Source organism: Pinus tabuliformis, chromosome 2_2 (genome assembly GCF_031772625.1).
Source record: "Pinus tabuliformis cultivar Carrire ecotype Pingquan chromosome 2_2, CPIR1, whole genome shotgun sequence".
NCBI lineage: Eukaryota > Viridiplantae > Streptophyta > Pinopsida > Pinales > Pinaceae > Pinus > Pinus tabuliformis.
Genome location: NC_142300.1, coordinates 580,350,866 through 580,357,095, shown reverse-complemented (window position 1 = coordinate 580,357,095; position 6,230 = coordinate 580,350,866).

Below are 6,230 nucleotides of genomic sequence, written 5' to 3'. Positions count from 1 at the left end.
TGTAACTCCTTCCATTTATATTAACGTAAATAATTCTATGTTTTCCTATATATGATGTTGTTATTTCATGTATGTCAATACCATGTTGATCTATTGAATATAGTATTTAGATGATACTGCATAGATCTCGTAGTTTCTTGGCTTGTGTTATCTGACTGTGCAAGTTCTAATTTTGGAAATCAAAGCTGGGATTGGAGCATTCAAGCTAAAGGAGTGAAGCCTGTGACAGATTCTAGGTAGGCTTCATTCCATCATCTATGTACTTTAAGGAAAGCATTGGGTTCATTGTCTCTCTGTTGTTCTAGGTTAGCCACCAAACCTAGGGGATATACTTTTGTTCGTGATGCAGGAGCATCCAACTAGAGGAGATCAAGGCTGGAGTATTTGTCTCAGCAGACTGGAAAGGTTCACAACTAGTTTTCTAAGTCTCATTTAATTCTTTTAGTTAATAGCATTTAGGATGTTGTGGCAAGTTTAAGGCTGTCTCAACCTACTGTTTTTGTTTACATTACATTTTCTTTTAAATTTACTGTTAATGAACAGTTATCATGAATAACCATATGTAACTGCTGACAGTTTTAAGTAACTGTACAATAATCCTTTAAAAAAGGAAAAAATCAAAAACTGTAATGATTCCATCATAGCTGAAAAGAATAGAAACATACAAGCATTTTTTAAGAGAGAATCTGAATCCATTTCCATTGCAGCAACAGATTAATTTCTTCCTAATTAAGAACTGAGTGTGTTCCATAATAACCACAGAGAACTAGCAATTTAGTTTTTCTTAACAGCCACCGAGAAAGTCAAATTCAGTGAAACAACAGAGGGCCTCGTGGAAGAATCAACCACATATACGAGGGTGAAATAACCAGTGGAGGAATCAAATACAGTTACAACCAACATCTACAGTTCCTGAGTATACAAAGAACCTGGCAAAGACTACAGTCACACATCGACGGAGGGTTTCATAGAACCAATAAACACAATCACAACAAGGACGCCGCATACATCTACAGGTACCAGAATATATAAATATATTTTCTTTTTCCTTTCAAAATCTTTGCATAAACATATACATAGAAGTATCAAAAATATTTACAGTCCAAGTTAAGGATGAGATTGTAAACTGTAAAGACCAAACAATGAGACCGTGGTTCGAAACCCCAACTAATAACTTAAACAGTGTTCGGACATAAGTTACAAAATTATTTAAGGCCCGAAGGCATTCAGACATAAAGCCAATAACAGAGAGGCCAAATCCCTCGACCACAGACCAGAGACAACCAATAGGCAGCAAGAGTGCCGAGACAAGAAAACAAACAAAGTAACATGGAATGACCCTACTCGTTCCAACGCGTGGGCAACACGACCCGAGACTAGCAACCAGGATGGCTCAATGTCCACCTGAAACCACCAAGAGCCAACCATTAGCAAACATAAGTTACATTCCAAAACTGAAGCAGAAAGATAGGGGTAAGGGTTTACAAAGTTTGAACTTACCAAAGGAGCCGAGCTCGTGCAGGAGAAGGAGATATTTTGACCAGGTCACAACCAATAGAGTGGATCCTGCTCATAAGGAGTGAAAACCCTCAGTACTAACAAAAAATCAGAGCAGTGTCGTGAATCAAAGATAGAGGGCTTACCTGTGCAAACTTGTTGAGTAGAAGCTGAGCGTTGGGTCACCCCGCGACTGTGGCCTGAAACAATTGACAAATTGACAGTTATACAGTGAAACAATTGCATAGAAAATTGAAAGCTTCAACAGAACTATAACCACAAGCACAATCTTAAAATCAAAGCGACCATGAAGTGAAACAACGCCCACAGAGCCATCAAAGAGGTAGCCAACGCCACCATCCAAACGGAGAAAGCAACTTGCAGAACCCTGAGACTTGGCATCCACAGAGCCGAGCTTCAAAACCCCTGAGAGAACCGACGAACAGAGGACTGCAACCAGAGCTAACACATAACCAGAACCCTCGGCTACAAGAGTGGGATTTGTGACCAAGGTGTGCAGACAGAGAGCCATCGAACCCTCACCAACTGCAAACGAAACCAGAGTAGCAAACCCTCTCGGCAGAACAGAGAAATGTCGGGCACAATGACCAAATGAGGGATTAGGGTTTTTCGGGAGTGTAGTGTAAAGGTGGGAGAGCAGAGCTCGAGGTCGGAACAGGTGCCCCCTGTTGGGTCTTGAAAATGTCATTCATTTCCATTACAATTTCACTATTATGTCCATTATATCACCTCCATTTCACCTCCATTTCACTACTATGTCACTACATTCATCCCACTTTCATTATCATTTGGCCACATTTATGTTTTTCCAAACTTTATTAATTCTTAGCCTTTTTAAGTGAATTTGTGGTTAAAAATTAGAAAATAATGTGCACATGTTTATACCTAACAAGTGGGTTGAGATTGTTGACATGTGTAGGTCAAAAGGAGGCTTCTAGAAGACCTTTATGTGGCACCCTAAGGCCAAATTCGAATTTGAGTGGAGAGGATCATGGGATCATGAGGATATGTGTCACATCTCCTAATTGTATTGAAACTCTAAGAAGACGTGTCTTATCAGTTCCTATTTTGATTAGGACTCTAGAGGTAGAGGGAGAGATTCATGGATTCTCATTAATGAGATGGCTCCTCATCTTTTTGTATAAATAGGAGATCTCTCTCCTTCATTTGTTAGCTTAGAGCTTAGAGTTTAGAATTGGTAGCTTGGAGCTTGTAGTTCTTCTTTGATGGCTTTGGAAAGCTTTAAAGAGCTTTGTTGTACTTCGTAATTTTGAAGAATTTGAATAAAGCTTTGATGTTCTCAACATGGAAGGAGATGTGAAGTAGATGTCATGGAGCATATTAGAATGTAAGGTAGAGTAGATTTTATTTTGTAATTTTGCTTTGATTTCATTCAAGTATGTTATTTTATTGCTTTCAAGTTTGATAGTTTAGATTTTCCATTCATGCAAGTGTGCTCAATTGGTTGATTGTAGATTAGTTTTTCTTTACATGTTTTTGCATCAAGTGGTGATTTGAGACTTGTTTCCTTTGTTGATCTTTAGTTTTAATTCCAGTTGTTATGCTTTTATTTTAGTGAGATTTGTTTACTGCGTTTTACATAGCTTAGATATCAGTTCTTCATGTTATATGATGATATCTCCGGTGCCTTTAGCTTAACCCCGTTTTAGAAGTTAATTGGTGAGCTATACATATTATAGGTGAAGTAATTGATTTTGCTTTCATTAGTCTGCAAGTAGATAGTTTAGATATCACTTCTTCATGCTATATGATGATATCTCCGGTGCCTTTAGCCTAACCCCGTTTTAGAAGTTAATTGGCGAGCTATACAGATTATAGGTGAAGTAATTGATTTTGCTTTCATTAGTATGCAAGTAGATAGTTTAGATATCAGTTCTTCATGTTATATGATGATATCTTTGGTGCCTTTAGCTTAACCCCGTTTTAGAAGTTGATTGGCGAGCTATACAGATTATAGGTGAAGTAATTGATTTTGCTTTCATTAGTCTGCAAGTAGATAGTTTAAATTTCATTCTTTCATGCCATATGATGATATTTCCGGTGTCTTTAGCTTAACTCCGTTTTAGAAGTTAATTGATGAAATATTGGAATTATGGGTGAAATCAGTGACTAGTTTCCAGCTTCTTTACTTTTTGGTTTTGAGTGCAGTAGTTTATTAGATTTCAATTCTGTAATTAGATGGACAACAGAGATAGTAACCTCATTTTCAGTACTTCATCTTTAGCTTGATTTATGTAGCTGCATGTTTACACTTTTGTTCAAGTTCTGATTTTATAGATAGCATGTTTTGAGATCTTTGAAGTGCTAAGTTTGGAAATTATCATAAGAAGCATAAACCTTGTCTTCAACTCTACATCCACACTTGATCTTTAAAAGCATTCTTAAAACTTTAAACTAGGATTTCCATTGCATTAGAATACTTTAGGAGACCAACAAGAACAAAACCCCAAAACAACATAAACTATAAAACAACGAAGTAAGAAAAAAGGTTAACTAAGCACATATGGTGCACCACACTTCATCAGTTTATGATACCCGGATTGATAATTTATGTAGATCAATTTAAGACGTTAAATTGACTAGACACCCCCCTCACAATTAAGAGCTGGTACCAAACAATTAATCACACAATAACGCAAATCAACCGTCGGATATTATCACAAATCACACGTTTAATAATTGATGGGGTACAATAGGGCTGGTCCCATCAATTTTGGTATCAGAGTAGGATTAAGTTTTTTTTTTTTATAAATGGAAGTTGGAAGATGAGGTCATGGAAGAGCTATTTGAAGAGTAGTAGATGAAGGATTGAGAGAGGAGATTAGGATCCTGAATTCCCGTTTGGCGGCAGTAGAAGTAGGAAGGAGAAGGGATCCAGACGGAGGAGATGACAGTGAGGAAGAAGCTGCAGCTACGACAGATGGATCAGATGAGGAAGGACCTGAAATTAGGTTGTTAAAGTCAATTTTGTTGGCTAGTAGTAAGCCAAAGCCTAAGATTTCAACCTATGATGGTAGTTTGTCCGCAGAAGTACTGTTGGACTGGATCAGTGAGTTAAACAAGTACTTTGAATATGAGGAGATCAGCGAAGATAGAAGAGTTAAATTCGTTGCCACCAAGTTGAAAGGGCATGCAACCTTATGGTGGGATAGTGTACAAGCAGAGAGGAGGAGATTAAATAAGCAACCTATTAAAAAGTGGACCAGGATGGAAGCCAAACTGAAGGGTAAGTTTTTGCCCAAAGATTATCAGATTGCTATGTACCGACAGGTGCAGAATCTGAAGCAGAAGGGAATGACTATAAAAGAATACACCGAAGAATTTTATCGGGTGAACCTGAGAGCAGGTTACGTGGAGGACACCCCAGAAAAAACAGCGAGGTTTGTAAATGGCCTAAGGCTGGAGATATTGGATGAGATAAGTATTCTTTCCCCAAAAACTATAGATGAAGCCTATCAGAGTGCCTTGAAGGTAGAAGAGAAGATTACTAGGAGATAGAATGCCAGAAGAGGACGTGGATCTGGCAGAGGGAAAGGACAATCCTTTGGCAGAGGTAGAACTGCCAACCACAGTGAAGAAGGCAGCAGTTCAAAGACTTCAGGAACAACAGAAAAGGAAAGTAGCACTAGGGGAGGAAGGCCATACTAGCGCAGAAGGGGTAGTGGCAGAGGTAGAGGAGCTTCCATCTAGTGTTACAAGTGCCACAAGTGGGGGCACAAGTCCTATGAGTGTCCTGAAGGTGAACAGGCTAGACCAAGAGGAGCATATGTTGCTCAAACAGAGGAAGCAGAGGCACCACCCTAAGAGGTAGAGAATGTACCGGAGACAAGAGAGGCCTTAGTCTTGAATAAAGTACTGCTGAAATTGGCAAAGGAGACAACTAACCAAACCCAAAGAAAGGCATTATTCCGAACTGTGGGAAATGCTGCAAACTGATTATAGACAGTGGAAGCACTGATAATCTAGTTTCCACAGAGATGGTGGAGAAGTTGGGTTTGAAAAGGTTGAAGCACCCCACTCCATATAAGGTGTCTTGGTTATAGAAAGGGCATCAACTTCTAGTTGATGAACAGTGTGAGGTTGAGTTCCATATTGGAAAATATAGGGACAAGGTAACTTGTGATATTATGCCTATGGATGTGTGTCATATTCTGCTAGGTAGACCATGGCAGTATGACCGAAAAGTGGTTCATGATGGAAAGACAAACTGCTATAAGTTTGTCAAGGATGGGATTAAGCATACGCTTGTACCCATCAAGGAAGAAGAGACAACAGAAGCTAGTGGAGCCAAAGCACTGCTGGTGGGAGGAAAAGAATTTTTGAAGTAGATTGAAGATAATGAGATAAAGTATGCTGTTGTAAGGAGGCCGAGAACAGTGCTGTTACATACTGAAATTTCGGACTTACCTGAAGAAATTCAGGATATGTTGCAGGAGTTCAGCGACATTGTGGTGGATGATTTACCGGATAAGTTACCACCCAAGAGAAGTATCAGTCATCACATAGATTTCATACCCAGAGCTAGTTTACCAAACAAGGCTGCTTACTGGATGAGTCCTAAGGACAACGAAGAGATCAGGAAGCAGGTACAGGAATTGCTGGACAAAGGATTGATACGGGAAAGTTTAAGTCCCTGTGCAGTTTTGACAGTTTTAGCTCCCAAGAAAGGAGGAGAGTGGTGAATGTGCACT